The sequence below is a fragment of the Fringilla coelebs genome, assembly GCF_963513975.1.
Source record: "Fringilla coelebs genome assembly, chromosome: 8".
NCBI classification, from domain to species: Eukaryota; Metazoa; Chordata; class Aves; order Passeriformes; family Fringillidae; genus Fringilla; species Fringilla coelebs.
The window spans coordinates 36126661-36151968 of record NC_140066.1 but is presented as its reverse complement, the minus strand read 5'-3'; positions in this window follow the sequence as shown (position 1 = coordinate 36151968).

Below are 25308 nucleotides of genomic sequence, written 5' to 3'. Positions count from 1 at the left end.
GAGCAGGTCTGCAGAAACAGGGGGTGAAGTGCAACACTCAGCAGGGGCCAAATGCAATTATTTATTCCTGCTAAATTCCTCTGGAGCTGGTCAGACCCTGCTGTTCCAAAAACCTCCCTCCAGTCTTGATGCCCAGAGAATTGCCCCACCCAGCCCAGGATATTCTGGGATTCTAAAATCCCCTTTCCTTGCCCCACCCAGCCCCTCAGGTGGCTCTGGGGACCATCCTGGGCTGTTCTGTGCCTGCACCATTGACTGCTCACAGGGAAAGGCCAGAATTTTCCTCATTCCCAATTCCCAAAGTGTCTCCAGCAGCATGGCAGTGACCACAACAGACAGCAAAGGCTCTTGGGGAGGATTTCTCTCCATTTTCTTGGTGCAGCTCCAAACATTAAAACCCGAGAGCAGCTGATGGTGTCCTCTCCCCTGCCCTGAGGGATTCATAGGGGAAAAGTTTCCAAGATCACCAATCCAGGCTCCGAGTGAGCACCACCATCCCCACTGAACATCACTGCCCAGCACCCCAAAACTCCTGCTGTTAACCCTTCCCGTCGTGGAGCCCCCACACAGACCCTCACCAGGAACACCCCCACATGCCAGGGAGTCCCTGGAGGCTGGCCAGGTTTTGGGGTGGGCTTTCCAGGCTGTGCAAACCCCCTCAGCTCCCCTGGAATCTGTCTGTGCCTCTGGGGAACAAGGACCCAGCCCTGGAACCCTGCTGCTCTGCTTCACGGTGCAATTGCCAACAGACAAAAGAAAACATGTTTGCTGCATGAGAAATGTGTTCCTAGCTCGGGAGAGGGAAGAAATCTTCATTTTCTTTAAAGAATGGCTGGAAAATTGGATATTTCTGAAAAACAAACCCTGTGAATATCAAGCAGCTGAGTCCCTGAGGAGCAGCAGCTTCCCAAGGAAGCCTCAGAGAATCCTTCGAGCACACAGCAGGAATAATTCCTGAAATCATTATCAGGGGAACAGACTGGGGCTCCACAGCCTCTGCAGGGAGACAAACCTGAGCCACTGCCATTCCAAGGAGTCTGGTGACATCCAGGTGGAGTCCCCAGCCCTGGAGGGGTTTAAGGCTGTGTGGATGTGGCACCTGGGGACATGGTGGCCTTGGCAGGGCTGGGAGTGGCTGGACTCCATGTGCCCAGAGGGATTTTCCAAAGAAAATGATTCTGTGACCCCTCTGTCCATCCCCTGGGGACACGAGTGGTGACAGGCCCTGGCAGCAGGTCCCTGGCACCCACCCTGACACTGCCTGAGCTGAGCCTGGGATTTTGGGGTGCTCAAGGTCAGTTAAACCCTGCTCAAGCCATGGTTCTGAGCACACCTCACCGAGGGATTTTGGGGTGCTCAAGGTCAGTTAAACCCTGCTCAGTCCTTGGCTCTGAGGCATCTCTGAGCACTGCAGACAATCTTGGTCACCCCAGGAAGGCACCAGAGCCAGGATTGCTCCACACAAGGCCAGCAGAGGGAGGGACACGAGGAGCAGGGGCTGGGAAGGCTCCAGTTCCCTGCCCAAGAATCATCCCTCCTTCCATCCACCCCTCCTTCCATCCACCCCTCCATCCATCTGTCCATCCATCCATCCATCCGTCCCTCCATCCATCCCTCATCCATCCATCCATCATCCATCCCTTCCTCCATCCATCATCCATCCATCCATCCATCACCCATCCATCCATCCATCCATCCATCCATCCATCCATCCATCCATCATCCATCCCTCCATCCATCATCCATCCATCCCTCCATCCATCATCCATCCATCATCCATCCATCCATCCATCCCTCCATCCATTATCCATCCATCCCTCCATCCATCATCCATCCATCCCTCCATCCATCATCCATCCATCATCCATCCATCCATCCATCCCTCCATCCATCCATCATCCATCCATCCATCCCTCCATCCATCCATCATCCATCCATCCCTCCATCCATCCACCCTATCCATCCATCCATCCATCATCCATTCCCTCCATCATCCATCCCTCCATCCATCCATCCATCATCCATCCATCCCTTCATCCATCATCCATCCATCATCCGTCCATCCATCCATCCATCCATCCATCATCCATCCATCCATCCATCCATCCATCCACCCATCCATCCATCCATCCATCCATCCATCCATCCATCCCTCCCTCATCCTTCCCTCCCTCCCTCCCTCCCTGCCCCTCTCCAGTGCTCAGCAGCTCTCTCACAGCTCCTGGGCACACCCAGAGCGGGCTGCCCCTGCCCCAGCCGATCTGTTCCCAGATCTGGTCCCTTATCTCTGCAGAGTGAAACTGAGGCAGGCAGGATGGGGCCCTGGGGCGCCTTTAGCCGCTGATCCTGCTCATCCCTGCTGGAGATAACCCCTGACACGAGCTGAGCCTTCCTTTGAGAGGCAGGCACGGGCTGTGGGAGCTGGCACTGTCACAGGGCAGGCAGGGGCTTCTCCTTGAGACAGCCAGGGTGGGAATGACCCAGTCCTGGGGGACAGGGCCATCCCAGAGGGTGCTGGCAATGCCCAGGGAATGGGCACGGCCCCGAGGCTGCCAGAGCTCCAGGAGAGCTCACTGCCCACTCCCAGGGGTGCCAGGTGGGATTTTGGGGTGTCTGGGCAGGGCCAGGGCTGCCCTGGGTGATCTGTGGGTCCCTTCCAGCCCAGGACAGTCTGGGATTCTAAAATCCCCTTTCCTTGCCCCACCCAGCCCAGGACATTCTGGGATTCTAAAATCCCCTTTCCTTGCCCCACCCAGCCCCTCAGGTGGCTCTGGGGACCATCCTGGGCTGTTCTGTGCCTGCACCATTGACTACTCACAGGCAAAGGCCAGAATTTTCCTGATTCCCAATTCCCAAAGTGTCTCCAGCAGCATGGCAGTGACCAAAACAGAAAGCAAAGGCTCCTGGTTGTTAAGATTGGAACAAACCTTTAGGATCATCAGCCACCATCAGCAGCCCCGTGGTCACCACTGTCCCTGTCCCCTGCAGGTTCTGACCCCTGCCAGGTGGCTCCAGCGCTGTTCCAATGCCTGAACACCTCTTCTGAGGGGAAGTTCCCTTCATGTCCCACCTGAACCTCCCACGGTGGCACCTGAGGCCAGTCCCTGTTGCTCTGTCCCTGGAGGAGCCAGTGCAGGCTGTAACAGGGCCAAAATGATAACAGCAACGTTTGATAACAAGGGCCTGGGATTCCAGGGGTTGGCATATCCTACACCAAAAGCATTTTTTCCTGCTCAGGCTGTTTGGCACAGCCCTGCCACAGAGACCCCTCCTTTCAGCCCCTGGTTGGGGTGCACGGTACCATTGCCAGCCCAAACCCTCTGATTGTCACAAGCCATTAACAGCAGGGGTAATGAGCATGCACTAAACATTCCATAAAATATGTAAAGCCTGGATGGAGCTCAATAGATCTTGGCAAGTGCCTCGTTTAACCTTCACAGCTTGTGAAAAACTGCTCCAGCTTCCCCTCTCAGACATGAAAACCATTGATTGTTTACAGCTCTGCATGACCTTTAGTGACAAGAGAGGGAAATGATGAGATATTCGGGTGTAATTCAATCCTGAAATATGCTCCAAATTAGCTGGGGCTGCAGAGGGCCCACGTTGCTCATGCACATTTATTTCAGCCCCGAGTCTCATCCAAGTCTTTGGAGAAGGTGTGGAGGAAACTCTTCCAAAGTGTTCTGAGTGCAGATAAACTGTTAATGTCTGGGAGACAGCCGGGCTGAAGAGCTGCTCATAACTATAAAATCTATAATTAATTTAAAAAACATCAGCTAAGCGACACTTTGCTGTTATAGATGGGCAGCACATGCACCAAGATCCTCTCCTAGAAAAGCTGTGCAAGGACTTCTTCAGACTCCCAGGAAAGGTTCAGCCTCCCCCCACCAGATCTGTCTGTCAGCACCTCCCTCAGCCACCTCGAGATCTCTGCTTCCCTGCTGCTCCCCAGCACACAGCCCTTCAGGGGTTAAAAACAGCACAGCCACTCTTCCTCCCCTCTGGGCTCTCATTTCTCCTCTGTATTTCCAGTTTGTTTCACTTCACACCCTTCTCCCCACCCAAACTCCACCTCCTGTGACAGGGAATTGTTGTCTCTTCCTACAAACCTGTAATTACAAGGCACGAGTGAGCCCTGAGATGGATTCTTTGGGAGCACAGTGTTACAGAAACAGCTGCAAACAGGATCACAGGATCACAGGGCAAATGGTTAAATCTGACTGCAAACAGGATCACAGGATCACACTGCAAATGGTTAAATCTGACTGCAAACAGGATCTCACTGCAAATGGTTAAATCTGACTGCAAGCAGGATCTCATTCACACTGCAAATGGTTAAATCTAACTGCAAACAGGATCTCAATCACACTGCAAATGGTTCAATCTAACTGGACAGAGGATCACAGAATCACTGTGTAAATATTTAAATCTGCCTGCAGACAGGATCTCAGTCACTGGGAATGGTTAAATCTGCCTGCAGACAGGATCTCAGTCACTGTGAGTGGTTAAATCTGCCTGCAGACAGGATCTCAGTCACACTGGGAATGGTCACCTCTGCCTGCAGACAGGATCTCAGTCCCTGTGAGTGCTCACCTCTGCCTGCAGACAGGATCTGGGCTGTCAGGGTGCCCAGCAGAGCATCCCCAGGGCAGTGCCAGCTGTGCCCTGCCCTGCCCACAGGCCCAGGGGTGGCTCTGGGGCTGAGCTGGCAGAGCTGCAGGGAGCAGGGACCCCGAGCTGTGCCCAGGCAGGGGGAGCAGGGCCAGGAGGGCTCAGCCTGGCACCAGCACTGCTCCAGCCCCACAAATGCCCCCTTTGGGATCCCACAGCCCCATGTGCAGCCTGGCAAAGGCACAGGCTCTGCAGGAGAGCCCGCTCCTCCTGGGGAGCTCAGCGTGGGAATGTGATGGCATTCCCTGCACCAAGCCCCCTTTCATTCAATTAATTCATTTCACAAGTTGTATTACTTCATATAAACCAACTTCAGATAGTTTGGGGTTTCTCACCTCTAATGCTTCACTGTCAGAGCATTTTTCTCAGATAAGTGAGAAATTAGTGCTCCATTTGTTTCTTGTCCAAGTGGATTTTTTTCATTCACATTTCATTTTACTGAACAGCATCTTCCCCAAATCTCTGGTAGGATTTGATCTCAGCAGGATAAAATCCACTGTTGGATTTTGATGCACCACATCACAGACACACATCCCTTGAGGCCAGAGCATCCCCAATATCTGCGCAACTGGCACAGCTTCCCTGCCAAAATTCACAGTTATTCCCACTTTCCCAAATAAATCATACAACAGCAAGCTCTGCACCCTTCCCAAGCTGCAAACAAAACCAGATTTGCAGCTGCCTTTCCATGGAAAAGACTGTTCAAGATAATTTTTCTCATTGATTTATTCCCCTGAGGCTTAAACTCTTCCTGTTTGAAGAGGAGATTTTGACATGAGGGGTGAAGCTGTGTAGCCAGAGAATTTAGAGCTCAGCAGGGTTGTTTTCTAAATTCTAAACATTTCTGAATTCAAGTCCTAAGGCACAAGGAAGCTCCAAACATTAAACCAGCAAAGCCAGCCCAGGCCAGCTCCTAAGAAATGATCTGTCTCTAAACCAGCTGAGTTCCTGGGCTCACAGAGTGGGATGTGCTCTCCCTCTAGAGTTGCAGCTGGAGCCCAGAGCTGGAGGGAGAGGAGAGGTGCTGCTGCTGCTGGCTGTTGTTCTTACCCATTCAAACACAGCAGTGGCCTTGAAAATCCATTTTTGCATCAAATCCTACCACCAGCGTTTTATCCAGCCTTGACCAGGGACCTGAACACCTCCCAGAGCCCCTTTTATCAAACAGCTACAAGAAAACCACTCACAAGCCCTCGTGTTTCCACTGTCTCAGCACTCATTATCCTCAGCACATCTTCCTCTTCACTTCTGCCATTGTGATTCAATCAAGCAAATTCCCCCTGAAGAGTTTAATTAAAGCCCTCTCTGCTCAGAAAAGCCACAGGATTGCAGGATCGCTCCTTGGAACGGCACAGGAATAAAAAGCATTTGCCTCATGCCCATTCAAACCTCTGAAGTGCAGGCAGGAAAAAGAGGAATAAATAAAACCTCCCAGAAAAGGAGCTCTCCAGGCAGAGCCATCTGCTCCCAGTGCCCCCAGGAAAAGCAGCTCCCGTGCCTGGCCAGGAAATGCCAACCAGCCTTGGGCTGCAGGAGCTCTGCCCTGTCCTGGCACTGCAACAGGGCAGGGAAAATCGGCTGTGCACCCTGATGGATAATGCACAGGCTGCAGGGAACGCAGGGAATGCTGCCCTGGGCTGGAAAGGGAGCCTGGAAAGGTGGGTGAGGGTCTGACACCTCTCAGGGCTGCATTATTCCAGATTTTTCTCATATCAGAAGGAAATCGGCTGGAATTTACTGAATCACAGAATCACTGGGTTGGGAGAGACCTCCAGGATCACTGAATCCCACCCAGCCCCAACACCTCAGCCAGAGCCTGGCACCAGTGCCACATCCACAGGGCTGGGCAATCCCCCCAGGGATGGGCAATCCCCCAGGAATGGGCAATCCCCCAGGAATGGGCAATCCCCCCAGGAATGGGCAATCCCCCAGGAATGGGCAATCCCCCCAGGAATGGGCAATCCCCCAGGAATGGGCAATCCCCCAGGAATGGGCAATCCCCCCAGGAATGGGCAATCCCCCAGGAATGGGTAATCCCCCAGGAATGGGCAATCCCCCAGGAATGGGCACTCCCCCAAGGCTGGGCAATTCCCCCAGGAATGGGCAATCCCCCCGGGAATGGGCACTGCCCCCAGGGATGGGCAATGCCCCAGGGATGGGCAATGCCCCAGGAATGGGCAATCCCCCCAGGAATGGGCACTGCCCCGTGCCAGCCCTTTCCAGGAGGGATCATTCCCCAATATCCCCCTGATCTGTTTCCCCTGCCCTGCCCCTGTTCCCTGGGGCCCAGCCTGCCCCCCCAGCTCCACCCTCAGCCCTTTCCTGCTCTGATTCTCCCGGTTTTGCCCCAATTCTGCTCGGCCCAAGAGCAGATGGGCCCCGGCAGCCCAGGGCTGGTTCTCAGGGTTGTCTAGGGCACAGCTTGGGAATTTTGCCTGCAAACCCTGTCCCAGGACTGAAAAGCTTTCCATGGCATCCTCTCAGGAGTGCCGGGGCTCAGTCAGGGATGCACAGCCTGGGATGGGCTGGAGGGACCCCAAATCCCACCAGTGCCCCCTGCCATGGCAGGGACACCTTCCCCTGTCCCAGTGCCACCCCTGCCATGGCAGGGACACCTTCCCTGTCCCAGCTGCTCCAGCCCCAGTGTCCAGCCTGGCCCTGGGCACTGCCAGGGACCCAGGGGATTCTCTGGGAATGCCATCCCAGCCCCTGCCCACCCTGCCAGGGAACAATTCCCAATTCCCCATATCCCATCCAGCCCTGCCCCTGGCTCCCAAGGAATATTTACATCTGTTCCCTTTGGAAAGCACAGAGGAAGGAGCAGGTCAGGAACACAATCTGTGAAAGGTGCTTGGCAGATGCTGGAAAACTGAGCCAGAGCTGCCCAAATCCCTCAGGCAGCCCTGGGAGAGCCAGGAGAACCCCCAAGCACCCTGCTGTGGGTGGTGTCACCCCCTGGGGGATTTCCTGTGTCCCAGACAGGGACAGGAGCTGGTGTCCCTGCCTGGGGCAGTGCCAGCTGTCCCTGCCCAGCCCACAGGCACAGCAGCAGGGCATCCCACATCCCACATCCCTGGGCCAGCAGGAGCTGCAGCTCCCAGAGCTCCCTAAGTGCCCCAGGAGGGGCAGAGCTCCTCCTTGGTAACCCAGCAGACATTTAACGATGGCATGGGCTTTCCTCAGCAGTGCTAAAGGCTCCTGAAAGGCTTTGGGCATGAAGGGCAGTGGGAGAGCTGGAACTCTGGGCTTTCCTCAGCAGTGCTAAAGGCTCCTGAAAGGCTTTGGGCATGAAGGGCAGTGGGAGAGCTGGAACTCTGGGCTTTCCTCAGCAGTGCTGAAGGCTCCTGAAAGGCTTTGGGCATGAAGGGCAGTGGGAGAGCAGGCTGGAGCTCTGCCCGGTGCTGCTTTCCCTCCCCTCGCCCTGTGCCAGGCTCAGGGTGGCAATCAGAGCACTTTGCCTTCCCCTGGAAGTGGGAGTCATTGGGGAGCCCGGGGACAGGGAGCTCAGCTCAGCTCTGTTCCACAGAGCAGCTCCTCAAAGCCCAGCCAGGCTGTAATCACCAGGATGGCAGCCTGGAACAGCAAAGCCCAGCTCTAACTGAGCCCGGACTAACGTGGCCCTGCCAGGACCTCTGCAGCCTCCCTGCCAGGACCTCTGCAGCCGCCCTGCCAGGACCTCTGCAGCCGCCCTGCCAGGGCGTGCAGGGAGGAGAACAGCAAAAGCTGACCTGCAAAACCAGCAAAAAGAAACCTTCCCTGGCAAATCCCTGTGCCATTAATCAGGACAGCATCAGTGCTCGTTCGAGGGGAGGGCAGTTTGGCTCCACATGATGCAAACCCCCCATTTCCCAAGGTCCTGAAAGCTTTTCCAACTAACACAGCCTCTCAAACTGTCATGTGCTGCCTCTAAACCATCTCCATCTCAGCCTCAGCCACCAATCTCTCATGAAAGGATCTCTGCTGAAAGGGACTCTCAGGGCCGTGGCTAAAAAGTGAATGATTCAATTATTTGGTATCATTTTAATGAAGTTATTTCAAGAACATGAAATTGATGCCACCTGTGGAATATCTTTTGTATTTTTGATGGATTAGGGGTTTTTTCAGGTCTGAGATTGGTGTTTCCAGCAGCCCTTTTGTGCAGTTATTTACAATTCAGCTTAATTACAGCATCCTGCAAGCTCAGCTGTCAGCCCTGACGTTATATAACCCTCTTTAAAAGAAACAGATTATTTAATACAGGAATTGGAAACTGTGACAAAAATCCAGAGAATGAAATAGAAATTTATCTTTCTGAACACATTTTCATTACCCCATAAATTTCCCTCCAAGCTTTGGGAGGCAAACGGGGCTCTGTTGAATTTATAGAACGATGTTATTCCAGTTATGTAATGGAATAAAGGACAAAAGTCCCTTTGATCCCTGTGTTCTAACACGAGGTTTCTAAAGGAGCTTCAGAATGCCAAGTGCAACGTTAGCTTTACTCAACAATTGGGTTTGTTGAGACTGGTGATGCCTCTTTTAATTAAAAAAAAATATGGAGAAAATAAATATCGAAATTAAATATCAAAATGAACACCAAAACAACAAACCCCGTCTTCATTTTCACTGTGCAATAACTTAATTCAGAGTTCTCTGATGGAATAAACGTTTTAAAAGTGAGGGTGAATATTGGGATGCTCAAAATGCAGCCCTGTAATGTCAGGTATTTTCATTTTCCACCAGTGGAATAATGAAGGGTTTTCCCCTCTGTTAAACTGACACAGGATGTGGCCTCTACCCTGGGATCAATGAAATCCCTTCCTCTCAGGGCAGAGAAATCTCCCAAACAAACTGGGGGATTGCACAGCTGAGGAAGAAGAGGAAAAAAGGGAGGGCAAAGAGATCATTGGTGTTGGTTTTCAGCTCCTCTGGAATTCATTCACACTTGACCTGAGAGAATATGAATATTAAAATTGCATTAAGTAGGTGAAGGAAAAAACCCACAAAATGCCAGAGTTACAAGAGGAAGCACTGAGTAATAGATGGGCAATAAAAAGCCATTTAAGTGGCTTTAATGCTGAATGGAATCCTTAAGCAGGTTTATTAATGACCTGAGCCATTCCTGCTTGGAATTCAGATCCAGGCAAAGCTTCCATGCCAGGAGGGCTCCTGCAGTGCCAGAGCCCCAGGAGGACCCTGGTGCAGTGGGATTGCTCAGGACAAACAGAGCAGGACAGGCTGCAATGGCTCAGCACAGCCTGGGCAGGGTGGGAAATGCACCTCAGGGCAGTTCTGGGGCACACAATGAAGGTATGGCTCAAAAAAGGCCTTTTAAAATCAGGTCTGGCTCTACTGAATCAGCTAAGCCTACAAGTTCCCATAAACAAAAAAAATCAGAAAAATAGAAAGTCAATTAACACAACAACCTACTCCTGTAAAGAAAAATAAGTTGCACCTGTAACAGAAGATGACAACAGATAATAACAGAAGATCTGTCCCATGAGGATCCACAAAGAAGATGAGTAAACACCTGTAGATAAAGTCCTCACACACACACACAAACACTTTCTAACCAGTGAATTGAGTGGCAAGAAATCTGCTGGCCAATTGGAGCTAAACACAAACTCTGTGAGAGCTGAATAAAAGTGAGCTCTGTGAATAAAAACTGGCTTTTCCTGCCCAAAGAACCTGAGCCCTGCCTGCCCTACTGCAACAAATTCCAGCCTAAACCCAGGAGAGGAAAACAGTCCTGGAGCTGGGGATCAGAGGGTGCAGGGGCAGCACTTGGTGATGCTCTCCCAAATTCCAGCGAGGGGGAAAGGAATTCCCAGCAGTGGGACACAGGGAGGGGGAACATTCACCCAGCTCTGATGGGGGAAAAGTTTGCTCTGAGCTCACAGCTCCCTCCAGAGATCTGAGTGCAGAGACCCCATAGCCAGGGATAACAGGGCAGAGACCCCACAGACACAGATCACAGTGCAGAGACCCCATAGACACCCCACAGACAGAGATCACAGTGCAGAGACCCCACAGACACCCCATAGCCAGGGATAACAGGGCAGAGACCCCACAAACACCCCACAGACACAGATAACACTCCTGGGCAGGGCTGGGCAGGTAAAGGATAAAGCAGGGATGGATCCCAGGGCTCCCAGGACACACCTTGGGCAGTGGTGCTGAGAGCTCCTGGGCAGGTAAAGGATAAAGCAGGGATGGATCCCAGGGCTCCCAGGACACACCTTGGGCAGTGGTGCTGAGAGCTCCTGGGCAGGTAAAGGATAAAGCAGGGATGGATCCCAGGGCTCCCAGGACACACCTTGGGCAGTGGCTCCAGCCCAGCTGGGCCCGGCTCAGGAGCTCTCACACTTGGCTCAGTTCTGCTCCATTCCCAGGCTGGGTTCAGGGTCCAATTGCAGCTCCAGGGGATGCAGTCCCACCCTGCCAGGCTGCTCTCCTCCATCCCCTGCTCTTGGCACTTTTGGGGCTGCAGCTGCAGCGCTGCCCTTGGCTCTGGGGCTGCAAAAGGATTGAGAGTGTGCCTGGGCTGTGAGGAGAGCTGCTGGCACTGGGGCTGGGCTGCAGGGTGACCCTGGGGCTGCAAAAGGATTGTTCTGTGTGCCTGGGCTGTGAGGAGAGCTGCTGGCACTGGGGCTGGGCTGCAGGGTGACCCTGGGGCTGCAAAAGGATTGTTCTGTGTGCCTGGGCTGTGAGGAGAGCTGCTGGCACTGGGGCTGGGCTGCAGGGTGACCCTGGGGCAGGGCAGAGCTGGAATAGCAGAGCTGGGGCTGAAGGCACCCCTGGCACAGCTGGGGCTGCAGGCAGGACTGGCACAGCTGGCACCAAAGGCAGGACTAATTAGCAGTGCACAGAAGGAAGCTGGGAGATAATTGGGTTACCTGAGGGGTCAGAGCATCCTCACAGCACTCTCTGCTTCACAGCCTGCCCACAAACTGCCTGGTTCCCGGATTAGGCAGAGCTTAAAAGGAGATGAAACGTGGTGTGGGTTTAACTCTGGGAGCAGGAGCAGCCCTGCACAGCCAGCCTGGCACAAAGCAGCTGCTCAGCCATCTCTGAGGAAAACTAAAATCAGAAAGGGCTTTTTGCTGGGAACTCCTTGATCTTGGTTCCTTGGCCTCATCAGAGGGGAGCCCTCCTGCCAGGGTCACCCAGCAGCGGCAGTGAGGGCTAGGTGCTGAAAAACAGGCACAATTTTTATGTTTTCTATTTTTTATATAAAAAATATTCCTTGACATTCTCTTAAATCTGCATTTCCTTATCCCAGAGTGGTTGAGAGGGACTGTAAAACCCATCCCATCCCAGCCCTCCCATGGACAGCAGCACCTTCCCCTGCCCCAGGGGGCTCCAAGCTGTTAAAAACATGAATTATTTCCATGTCCTGTGGGACTTAACCAACTTCACAGACACAAAAATCCCAGGGTGAACAAAACCTGCCCCAAAGCAAACAGAGGATTTCCCAAACCTGACTTCAGCAGCAAGGTCAGAGTCTGGACGTGGCCTCGTGGATGTCACTTGGAGATGATGGATTTTGACACCCAAAAGTGAGGATTCATTTCCTACCCTGAAAACCCCACGTGGCACCTGACACAAACAGTTCATCCAAACTGGGGTCGTTAAAAATGCAAAGAAATCAAACAAGGAGCCCTGAGAATCAAAGGTGTGCTGAGAATGTAAATACAGCCCCTATAAAACCACTCCTAAAAACACATATAAATAGCCTGTGACTTAACTTTATACATCTCTAATATATAAATAATCAGGGTTTTAAACTCACTCATGCCTGAGCAATCAAGGAGAAAGCCACTCCTGAAGACTCAGGGCTACCAGAACTCCCTGCTACACATTTTAAAAGCAAGCAGCAATTACGGAGTTGCCTGATCAAAGCTTTTAATGCTGAATTTTCAAAGCAATTTGTAACCATTAAGCAAATGTTTCAGCTGATGGGCAAGGCAAACATTGCTGTGCAGCTTCACTGAAGAGTTAAATTTGAGTAAAAGAGGAAAATGAAACTTCCAGGGTTATGCAAAGAATTTGTATCATCTGAACCAGAGCATAAAGCCCCAATTTGTCCTTTTCTGCCTTGAAGAGATGTGGAAGCTCCTGCCCTGCTGTAATTGTTTTTGTGATAATATTTGCATTATTTTATTGAGCAGGAGAAGAGTCCCACTTTGAAATACCAGCACCAGTCCAGAAAACCATTATGAGAAGCAATTACTGCAGGTTTCTGATTTGGAGCATCAGGGGAGATGGATTAAACTTTGGGCTTGGATTTAAATTTAAAACAAGGATGCTGTTAGACCTGGCACATCAGATTAATGCTGATAAAGCTCTGGGGGGGTTTGGCCCCTCTGGGCTGGACTGGAGGGTAAAACCAGAACTGTGCTGAGCCCTGGGCAGGGGGGCCTGGCTCTCCAAACAGCCCCTCTGGGATGCCTGAGGCTCCTCATCCCCTGCACGTGGGTGTTCAGGGCAGGACAAGCTGTGGGGAAGGCTCAGGAGCAGCCTGGGAACACTCCCAGGAGAAAAACCTGCAGTGCATCCAACACCCAGCTCCAGCCAAACGTGGCACAAAGCGTTCAGCAAACTGGGGGTTAATTCAGCCCTGGGCTTGGTGGGGGCAAACAGAGCTCCTGAATCCCCAAAGCCAGGCTGGGACCAAGGATTTGCCCTTTTCCTGCCTGGATCCAAGGCCAGACCCAGGTTCAGAGCAGGGCTTGACATTTCCTTACCTGAATCCAAGGGCAAACCCAGGTTCAGATCAGGATTTGCCATTTTCCTGCCTGAATCCAAGGCCAGACCCAGGTTCAGAACAGGATTTACCATTTTCCCAGGTTCAGAACAGGATTTACCATTTTCCCAGGTTCAGATCAGGGTTTGCCATTTCCATACCTGACTCTAAGGCCAAGCCCAGGTTCAGAGCAGGGATTTACCATTTTCCCAGGTTAAGAGCAGGGATTTGCCCTTTTTCTTCCTGAATCCAAGCCAGACCCAGGTTCATACCAGGGATTTACCATTTTCCCAGGTCCAGATCAGGATTTGCCATTTCCATACTGACTCCAAGGCCAGCCCCAGGTTCAGAGCAGGATTTACCATTTCCCTGCCTGACTCCAAGGCCAGCCCCAGGTCCAGATCAGGATTTGCCATTTCCATACCTGACTCCAAGGCCAAGCCCAGGTTCAAAGCAGGATTTACCATTTTCCCAGGTTCAGATCAGGATTTGCCATTTTCCCAGGTTCATACCAGGGATTTACCATTTTCCCAGGTTCAGAGCAGGATTTGCCATTTCCCTGCCTGACTCCAAGGCCAGCCCCAGGTTCAGATCAGGATTTACCATTTTCCCAGGTGCAGATCAGGATTTACCATTTTCCCAGGTTCATACCAGGGATTTCCCATTTCCCTGCCTGACTCCAAGGCCAGCCCCAGGTTCAGATCAGGATTTACCATTTTCCCAGGTTCATACCAGGGATTTCCCATTTCCCTGCCTGACTCCAGGGCCAGCCCCAGGATGTCTCTGCAGGGCTCTCCCAAAGCTCCCTGAGCCCATTCCCGAGTTCCTGCAGGGACCACGATGTTCTGCCTCTGGGAAGAGGAAAATCTGGGCATTTCCCCCTGGGGAAGGTTGTCCAGGCTCTGCTGGGTGTGCTGTGCCCAGGGGGGCAGGAGTGGTGTCCCTCTGCCTGGGAGGGGACACGGCCGGACCTGGGGACAGCCCTGGCAGGAGATGGGGCAGGGACAGCTCCTCAGCAGCAATCTGGGAACTGTGGGCTCAGGGAGGCTGGGGAATCCCTCTGGGAACAGCACCAAAGCCCTGCCCCGTGTCCCCAAGCGCCCCATCCACAGGGATGGGGGCTCCACCCCTGGCCAGCCCTTTGTCCATGGAGGAAAATTCCTTAGAATCCATCTGGAAGGACTCCTCACCTGCAGGGTCTGTGGCTCTGTGAACTGCAGCAAGAACAGCCAAAGAAAGGAGCTGAGTTTGGGATAAGGGCTGGGGTGGGAGGGATGTGCCCAAACCCCCCTGAGCAGCTCCCTGACATGGAGTTCTGTGATAAATCCCTGTTAGCTGAGGAGAAGGAAGCACACCCAGAGCCACAGGAGGCTCCCAGAGAGAATCCCAGAGGTGCAGACTCTGTGCCAGGGGTGCCCACGGGCCTGGTCCTTGGAAAAGGGAGGGGAAGGAGGTGAAAATCCCTGGGCTGGCAATGGCACCATGAGGAGCCAGTCCCATGAGGGGTCTCCTCCTTGTGCTGGGTCCTGCACTGGGAGCAGTGAAGACCACCAGGAGGGAAGAATTACATGTAAACTACTGCAGAAAACAGCTGGATTCCACCTCCCTGGAGGGGTGCAGCCCTCAAACATCATCTCAGAAGGGAGAAAAGCCCATCCCAGTCCAGCCCTCCCATGGACAGCAACACCTTCCACAACCTCAGGTTGCTCTAAGCTGTTAAAAACCTGAATTATTTCCGTATCCTGCTTTCTTTAGCTGATCCTTCAGGTGTGAACACATCCAGCTGCTCTGGAAAAACACTGAAAATTAAAGAAATAGAATTTAAACACTCGGATTCCAGAGCAGGCCAGAGTGGTTTGGGTTGGAAAGGACCTCAAGTCCCACCCAGTGCCACCCCTGCCCTGGCAGGGACACCTCCCACTGTCCCAGGTGCTCCCAGCCCCTCTCCAGGTCTGGCTGGGTGTGAAGTTCACAGCAGAAATGCTTATTTTTTCATTGAGCATGCAAAAATGAAAAGGATTTGTGCTTAATAGATGATCTTTCATCATCTGAATTTTAAATGCATTTTAGAGCAGCTTCATTATCTGCTCAGTGGAGCTTTATTTGTAGCAATGCTTCTTCCAGCAGCCCAGGGAGGGGTCAGCAGGAAAAATGGCATTTGCTGGGAATTTAATTGCCCAGGAAAGCAGAACAAAGTGAATTGTGGGGTTTGAGGAATGCTCACCAGCTTCAGGGCAGCCACCACAGAGGGGCCAGGGATGGACAGAGGGACCAGCATTCCCAGGGGAGAATTCCTGAATTCCTGTGGGATGGAGATCCAGCATTCCCAGGGGAGAATTCCTGAATTCCTGTGGGATGGAGATCCAGCATTCCCAGGGGAGAATTCCTGAATTCCTGTGGGATGGAAACACAGAATTCCCAGGGGAGAATTCCTGAATTCCTGTGGGATGGAAACACAGAATTCCCAGGGGAGAATTCTTGAATTCCTGTGGGATGGAGATCCAGCAGAATTCCCCATCCACAGAGCTTCTCCCTGTTGGGAACACAGCAGTGCCAAAATGAAGCTGCTGGAAAAAAAGAGGGAAGGGAAAATAAGGTGGTGGAAAAGCAGCACTGAAATGTGGGGTGGGAGAAGGGAAAATTCTGCAGGAATCTGCAGCTCCAGAGGTCATTTCTGAGGGTAAATCAGGATCACAGTGAAGAAACCTGGGACTGCAGGAATCTCCCCTTTGGAACACCCAGGGTTTGGTTTTCCTGCAGGATTTGTGTGGATCCAATAAAATGAATAATTTATGGGTACCTGTGGAACCCAGTCCTGCCCTAAAGCTCACACCTGCTTTAGATTCTCTGTTTACTTCAAACATTCTCTCCAGTTTGCTTTGCTCTGGGTATTTTTGAGTTTGTTTTGTGGTTTTGAGGCGTTCTGGGGTTTTCTGCTAACAAAGCTGATGCAGGAGGTGATCACCCCCTCCAGCCCCAGCTCCTGCAGCACTCCCAGGCTCCAGGAGGACATTCCCATTCATCCCACTCCAAAAATCCCAATATCCCTCTCAGGTGCCTCACAGGGTGCTGGGGAGGAGGAGCTGCCATGGGAAACCCTCTGCCCAGCCCTGGCTGATTTTGGGAAGGAGCCCATGGGGTATCCAGTGTCTGAGCCCCCCTGAGCAGCCTGTGTGTGTGCCCTGAGCATTCACAGGCACAGCCCAGCTCCAGAGCTGATTTTGGGAAGGAGCCCATGGGATATCCAGCCCCCCTTGAGCAGCCTGCCTGCGTGCCCTGAGCATTCCCAGCACAGCCCAGCTCCAGATGCAGAGCCGATTTTGGGAAGGAGCTCATGGGATATCCAGTGTCTGAGCCCCCCTGAGCAGCCTGCCTGTGTGCCCTGAGCATTCCCAGCACAGCCCCAGGCTGCAGAGCTGATTTGGGGAAGGAGCCCATGGGATATCCAGTCCCAGAGCCTCCCTGAGCAGCCTGCCTGCATCCAGTGAACATTCCCAGCACAGCTCCAGCCTGCAGAGCTGATTTTGGGAAGGAGCCCATGGATATCCAGTGTCTGATCCCCCTGAGCATTCCCAGCACAGCCCAGGCTGCAGAGCTGATTTGGGGAAGGAGCCCATGGGATATCCAGTCCCAGAGCCACCTGAGCAGCCTGCCTGAATCCAGTGAACATTCTCAGCACAGCCCAGGCTGCAGAGCTGATTTTGGGAAGGAGCCCATGAGATCTCCAGTGTCTGAGCCCCCTGAGCAGCCTGTGTGTGTGCCCTGAGCATTCCCAGCACAGCCCAGCTCCAGAGCTGCTCAGAGTGCATCCCCAGGAGAGGCAGGGAGCCACAGGGGATGGAGCAGCTCTGGGAATTGTGCAGCCCAGATCCCAGCAGCAGCCCTGCCCTGGAGCCCCTGGTGCCCAGGGACACTGCCAGGGACGGTGGCAGTGCACGGGATTTCCTTCTCTGCCATCCCTGCAGGGTTTGTTCCTCCTTTGTTCGGGCAAAGAGCCCCCTGGGATGGGCAGGGGGCCTCTCTCCTGGCCTGTGGGATCACACAGGGCTGATGTCACTGTCACACTCTGACTGCAGAACTCCCAGCCAGGTCCTCTGCTTTGGTTTGTGCCATAAAACCCAGCCTGGGATGAGGGGGAGGGTGATGACAGCGAGGAGCTGAAATGACTGCAGGGCTTTTTACACTTTTCCCTGGAATTATTCCCACCCTGGAAAATGAAGCAAGTTTTGCCATCTGCCCACAAACCTCTCTCTGTTCCCAGCTTTGACTTGGCTGCTGGTCTCCATAAATCTCAAGTTCCTATGGAAATCACGAGGATCCAAAGGATTAAATAAAGGTGGGTGAGGGCACCTCAAAGCTGGTGTGGGCTGGCAGCTGTCCACCTGCTTCCTGAGGCACAGGGGCTGGGAAAGAGAATGGAGAGGAGAGAAAATTCCCTCTGCAAAAGTGCTCCAAATGACCTGGAAAACAAGATTTTTTCCGATTTTTTTTCCTCCCCTTTGGAGAGGAGGGATGGCTGCAGCAAATAAATGGTGGAGGAAATTGCCTGGAGTTAATTACTTATCCTGTTTATTGCTGCGCTGCAATCAGACCGAGCTGGTTTCCAGACATCCTCCTAAATCCAAGGAAACAAACAGCAACAAGGACTGGGAAATGAAAATATCCCCCAATGGAATGTCCTGAGTGCCCTGCAGACAGCACAGGGACCTGGGACGGCTGCTCCAAGGTTTTCCAGGTGGCTCATCCAGGATCACGCCTGGATCCCAGCGGGCAACCCCGCCCAGCCACGGAATTCTGTCTGTCTGTCTGGAAAACAGGAAGAAATCAGGGGCTTGTTTCCCTCTGCTGGCTTCCCTCTGCTTTCCAAGGTCACTGTGGTGGATTTCATTTCTTGCAGATATTGGGGCAAAGCCTTGTCCACAGGTCAGGGAATCTTGGGATGAGCTGATGCTAAAACCAAAACACTTCCTCTGCCTCTTCACAATTTTTCCATCATTGTTTCTCCAACACCAGGAATTCCTCTCTCCTGCTATGTGCCTTCAGCACTTTCACACCCTGGAATTATGTGACTTTTCTCCCTTTGTTTTTTTGTACAAATTGTGGAGAGAAGACACTTTAAGCTGGACTAAGCAGAGCCTGGACATTGGAGCATTCCCAGAGCAGGAAAATCCCAGCACCAGGAACCAGGAGTTTTCCAGGGTCTTGGAGAATATTTCCATGGCTGTGACTAAGAGAGCCTGTGGGGCATGTTGAGCTGTGGAGGCTGAAATTCCAATAATAACAATAAAAACAATAATAAAAATGATACTAATATTTTATATAATAATAATAATATTTTTGTAATATATATTACACTATAACATTATATATATAATACAATGCAATAATAGCCCCAAACCCCCCATTTAATTTCCAAACCATTTTGTTCTTCCATCAGTTACACCCCGGCTTTCCCTCCCAAATCCCTCACTTCTGATCCAGGCACTGATATCCATTTACTCCTGAAAACCAGAACAAACCTTTTGGGAAGGCTGGCCCCTCCCAGGCACCCCACTGGCCCCGTTTCAGCTGCTGCATTATCCAACTCCATCCCAATTATTGGCCTTATCTCATATTTTAATGTAATTATGCTTGGCCTTTGCTCTAAGAAATGCCTGGACCAGGAATTCAGACCAGAAATTCAAACACTCTGAGCCTGCTGAGGAGAAATGCTGAGAGAAAGGTGATGGTGCTCACACAGCTCTGCTCCCAAATCAATACAGAATACGTTCATAAATTAACAATCACTCCAGAGTCAAACACTCATTGCTGGAGGAACACTGCATAATTAAACCACAGGAATGAATAACTAATTAAAATTTAATTTTCATTTTTGGTTCCTTTTTTAAGCCTTTGGTTAAAAAACGAGCTTGGCTACCTGACTTTATTTCTGCTGGAGGTTACCCTGGTCATGACTCCAAACACAGCAGGTTTTGGGCCATTACTGGGAAAAGGAAGGGGGAAAAGGAAAGGAAAAGGAAAAGGAAAAGGAAAAGGAAAAGGAAAAGGAAAAGGAAAAGGAAAAGGAAAAGGAAAAGGAAAAGGAAAAGGAAAAGGAAAAGGAAAAGGAAAAGGAAAAGGAAAAGGAAAAGGAAAAGGAAAAGGAAAAGGAAAAGGAAAAGGAAAAGGAAAAGGAAAAGGAAAAGGAACCCCAAAGCAAATACTGCATTTCAAATTCTCAACATGAAAACCCAGAAAACATCTCCAAGAGGATCCAGTCCAACCTTTGGCCTTGTCAACCAAACCAAATCAGCTTCTCTAGAATCACCCAACCATTCCCCACAAATCTCTTGGCTGTTCTGCTGATTTCCTGGGGTAAACTCCAAACCAAGCCCCTTGCCTTGAAACCCCAGCCTTGAAATCTCTCTCTTAGCACTCTTGCAGGGATGAAAGGAACAAGGAACAGCCCCACAGAGATCCATTTGAGGAAATGAGTTCCATGGGCAGCCCTTCCAGGGGGCTGAAAGGCAGGAATCCATCCTTTTGGGAAACATCTGGGAGTTGTACACTGAATTTTGAGCTGTTTTGGGCAGGACTGGTCAGGTGCAGAAAATGGGAATGGGTCTGGGGAGGCAAAGGACACAAATGTCTGTGTCAGGAGGGGCACAGCCAGGAGACCAGCAGGGCTCACCTGGCCTCGGCTGCACAGCCAGGGCTGGGAGTCCAGCTCCAGTTTGGCTCACTGCAGCTAAAAATGGCTTTGCACCAGGGAAAGAAAAAGAAGCAAAGCAAACAGGAAAGAGAAAAAGAGAGGGGGAAAGAAAAGGGGAAAAAAGGGAAAAGGAAAGGGAAAAGGAAAGGGAAAAGGAAAGGGAAAAGGAAAGGGAAAAGGAAAGGGAAAAGGAAAGGGAAAAGGAAAGGGAAAAGGAAAGGGAAAAGGAAAGGGAAAAGGAAAGGGAAAAGGAAAGGGAAAAGGAAAGGGAAAAGGAAAGGGAAAAGGAAAGGGAAAAGGAAAGGGGAAAGGGAAAGGGGAAAGGGAAAGGGGAAAGGGAAAGGGGAAAGGGAAAGGGGAAAGGGAAAGGGGAAAGGGAAAGGGGAAAGGGAAAGGGGAAAGGGAAAGGGGAAAGGGAAAGGGGAAAGGGAAAGGGGAAAGGGAAAGGGGAAAGGGAAAGGGGAAAGGGAAAGGGGAAAGGGAAAGGGAAAGGGAAAGGGGAAAGGGAAAGGGGAAAGGGAAAGGGGAAAGGGAAACGGGAAAGGGAAAGGGGAAAGGGAAACGGGAAAGGGAAACGGGAAAGGGAAAGGGGAAAGGGAAAGGGGAAAGGGGAAAGAAAAGGAGGAGAAAAGGGGGAAGAAAATGGAGAATGGAAAGGAAATCTCCCAGATAATCCCCCAGAGTGCAAACGAGCTGGGTAAAAGCAAAGCCCTCCCTGTGCAGGGGCCAGAAGCAGGACAGGCCTGGAGGCAGGAGTTGGGATGCTGCCTGCCAGGTCCAGGGAAGAAGCTAATGATATTCCTTCCACCAAATGTGCTTTATCATAACCCTGGCTGAGTTTGCACAGGTACAAAAAGAGTTTGCTCAATTGAGCTGACACGGGGGGTTTTATTGAGATAATAAAAGGAACTATCAGGAAAAAGAAAAGATAGATCCGTGCTGGAATCAATCAAAAAGCCTTGAAGAGACTAACAGGAAAGCCAAGTGAGTTTGCCTGCCAATTCAGGAGTTTAAAGGAGGCAGGAAAATACATTTCAATTATGCAATCAAAGATCACTGAACAATCCAAAGGCTATAAAAACAGGGGCTGAAATATTAAAATAGATAAATCTGAAATAACCCCAAAGACAGGCAGCTCAATAAAGACAACAGCAGAGAGAAGTAATTACAGGGGGAGAAGTGAGCAGCTTGGGAATGAGTTCCCTGGGCTCAGCCACTGGGGCTGGGCAGGAACGTGTTCTCCTGAAGGAATGAAGAGGGCAAGAGCAAAAGAGCAGTGAAGTGCCAGGGAGGTGGGGATGGATTTAAAAGGAATATTGGCAATGAGGGAAGGGAGCTGTGCCCCGTGGGAAGGAGCTTGGAGCATGAGGAGGGAAAGGACAAGTGGAGTCAAAAGTCAAGTTGGGAATTAATGGGGATTAAGAGAAGGAAAGCTCTTTATCTTTAGAAGATAACAAAATTCTGATATGCAGGAAAACTTACAGGCATGGAAAATTGAAGATTTTTGCAGAGAACATGAAATTCCTTCTTGCTGGGTGTTGATTGAATGGGTTTTGGTGCAAATCTGGCTTTCCCTGGTTTCCAGGTTGTCTTCAGCATCTCCTGCTCCTGCCTGTGGGTTTGTATCCCAGGGATGTCCCTGCCCCCCTGGGATGGATGGATGGCTGGAGCAGGAATGGTGTGCTGGCAGCTCACAGCTCCAGGGCATGATGGAGCTGTTGGACAGGGATGCAAAATTCAGTTTTATGAGGAATAGGAAACGTCAACCTCAGAGCTGGAATGTGGGGTCACAAACATAAACCACAAAATCCCAGGCTCACCAAATTCACTCCAAATTTGGATTTTGATCAGGGAACTAGAGGGAGACAGCTCGGATGTGCAGGTAAGACCTTGGCTCCACCACAGCAGGCGATTTCCCTTTTTTACCTCATTTTTGTAGGAAGCTGAGGTTGTTTTCTCCCCTGCAGAGGGGCCTGGCTGGGGATGCTGGGCACTTCACAGCGAAGTGAAAAGCTGTTAAAAACCAAACCAGATTTGTTTCACCCAGGAAGGAGAAGCCAGGCAGGGGTGGGAGCTGCTGTGATCCAAAATCCCCTTTCCCAGCCCAGCCCCAGGCTGTCCCTCCCGAGCTGAGCAGAACCCACCAAGGCAGCAGCTCCTCACATTTGGGGTAATGAAAATCTGGCTACACTGACTTAGGCAATTCGCAGTTGTTAAATTTAATTTCCCATCAATAAATATAATTACCTAATTCAATTTCTGCCTCTTAATAAAAATGGTTTCCAATGTCGTTAGAGCCTCAATCCCCCAATATCTGAGGCTGCTCAGGATTATGGGCTGTGTAAATACAATTTCTGCAAGCAGATGGATTTTCCATGCAGATGGAGAAACACAAATTGGAATCAGTGGCTCTGGCAGCTCCCAACACCTTCAACCTGAAAAAAAGAGAAACAATAAAATTACAGAGGTTGTTTTTTTCTCTATCTTGCTGAGAAAGGAAAAGCTCTGCTTGTGCCTTCTTTAATTTGACAAGGCTTAAGATGTTCCTTTTCAGGGATTTAATTAGATAAAATATATCCCCAGCAGGAAAATTAGGAGTGTCCTCGAGGTTTATTTGACGCTCTGCAAACACTGGAGCTCCCTCTCAAAAGGGAAATTTCCTGCCTGGGAGGATGGTGCAGGTTCTGATGGAGCCACTTGACCACGGCTCTGGCAGCCAGGAGAGGATTTCTCCTCCCAGATCTGTGTCAAAATGGGATTATGGTGAAAGGCCTCGAGCTGCACCAGGGGGTGAGGCTGGATAATGGGAAATTTCCTCATTTCTGCATGGAAAGGGTTCAGGAACAGGAGGGGCTGCCCAGGGCTGTGCTGGGGTCACATCCCTGGAGGTGTCCGAGGAATGTGTGGCACCTGGGGACAGGGACAGGGATGGATGTGGTGGTGTTTGGGTGGGAGGGACCCCAAATCCCACCCAGTGCCCCCCTGCCATGGCAGGGACACCTTCCCCTGTCCAAGTGCCACCCTGCCATGGCAGGGACACCTTCCCCTGTCCCAGTGCCACCCCTGCCATGGCAGGGACACCTTCCCCTGTCCCAGTGCCACCCAGCCATGGCAGGGACACCTTCCCCTGTCCCAGTGCCACCCTGCCATGGCAGGGACACCTTCCCCTGTCCCAGCTGCTCCAGCCCCAGTGTCCAGCCTGGCCCTGGGCACTGCCAGGGATCCAGGGGCAGCCCCAGCTGCTCTGGGCACCCTGTGCCAGGGCTGCCCACCCTGCCAGGGAACAATTCCCAATTCCCAACATCCCATCCAGCCCTGCCTTCTGGCATTGGGAGCCATTCCCTGTGTGCTGTCCCTCCATCCTTGTCCCCAGTCCCTCTCCAGCTCTCCTGGAGCCCCTTCAGGCCCTGCCAGGGGCTCTGAGCTCTGCCTGGAGCTGCTCCTCTCCAGGTGAGCCCCCCCAGGTGTCCCAGCCTGGCTCCAGAGGGGCTCCAGCCCTTGGAGCATCTCTGTGACCTCCTCTGGATTTGCTGCAGCTGCTCCAGGTGTCCCTCCCGGAGCCCCTTCAGGTGCTGTGAGGCCACTCTGAGTCACCCCAACCTTCTCCTGGGCAGGTGAGCCCCCCAGGTGTCCCAGCAGAGCTGCTCCATCCCCTGAGCGTTTGGTGTCTCTGGGTTCTCCAGCAGCTCCAGGTCCCTCCTGGGCTGGGCTCTGCAGGTGGGGCTCACCTGAGCACAGAGTTCCCCTTTCCTGCTGCCCACAGGGATACCTGGACACAAAGATCTCTCCTTGGCCAGAGTTTCCCCCCTGTGTCCCACATTTCCAAGGCTGTCCAGAAGTTCCCACTTCAGGGATTGATCCTGAGCCTCAGCTGGGGAGCTGCACCAACATTCCGGCCCCGAGTGACTGAGAGGCCCTGATGCAGGAATGAGGGGAAATGCATCACTGCCACGGCTGCCACCTGCAATCCCAACCACTCCTGAGCACCTGGAGAGCAGGAGAAGAGGGGAAAAAAGGGAATGAAGGCAGCCTTAAAAAAACTGAACCGGGGAAAACTTTGCAGAATACAAATCAGAGCCCAAGCCCAGCTGGTGCGGAGCTTTTAATTGCTTTTAAGGGAAGCAATTCCCCGTGGGCTGGGAAGATGGGACAGCTTGAGGTCTGAAGTCATTTACCAAGTCTATTGTTCCGAGGTGCCTTCAGGCAGAATCACTTCTCTCTTTGCTGGGCTTTTTTTCTTTTTTTTAATATTGTTTAGCTGTGGGAAGCATCATTCCAGCCCGCCACGTTCAGATTTGTCTTCGTTTTGCTGGCAGTTAGGCCAGCTCTGATGGAACGGGGGATGCTCCCAGCTGGGCAGGGAGCTGCTGGCACCAGGCTGGGCTGGCTGGGGCAGGGACCCTCCAAGCCCCTGCAGCTTCCAGCCTCCACTCCCTGTGCTGGGGATGCAATTTCCAGCTGAACAGAAATGCAGTTTGCTCCCTTTCCATCACAGGGAGCTCGGTGGGGAGCTCCAGCAGGGAGGAAAAGGATAAATGCACGTTTTGCACCCAGATTCCAAGGAGGATCTTTGTCTGCCCCATCTCTCTCCCTGCACAAACGTCGCTCCCTTGGTGCTCTCTCTCCCCATTCCCAGGCACTGTCCCAGATGCTCGCGTGGAAAATCGGACTCCAGGCTCAGCCCCAAGCACAGTCCAGATAAAAATGGTGACAGTGGCCCCAGGAATCCCAGGAGGAGGGGGAAGAGGCTGGGGAAGAGGCTGGAGCCCCTCCTGGGAGGGCTTGGCAAGGTGGTGAAGTCACTTTAACCTCCAGACCCTCTGAGCAGCCAGGGCGGGCTCCTGGGGATCAGAGCCCAGAGCAAACAGGGAGAGCTCGTGGTTCTGGGGGTGTTTCCTCTCTGTGCTTGGGATGTTGGCACGTTCTGCCAGCCCAGCCCAGGGGCACCAGGAGGGGCTGGGCAGGAGGAGGTTCCTGAGCCAGGAGCAGTGACTGCAGAACCTGGCCACGCTCCTCACCAGAGCCCAGAGTGCCTCTCCCAGGGATGCCAGCAGCCAGGCAGGGCTCTGGGCTGGCTCTGCAGCTGGGAAGATCCAATTCCCCCTGCACTCCTCCCTGCAGCCCCTCAGGAGCAGCTCCAGCCCAGCCCTGGCTCCACACGGGGCTCTGTGCCCGGGGTCCCCAAGAAAACAAACGAAAGGAAACCAAAATTGCTGGGAAA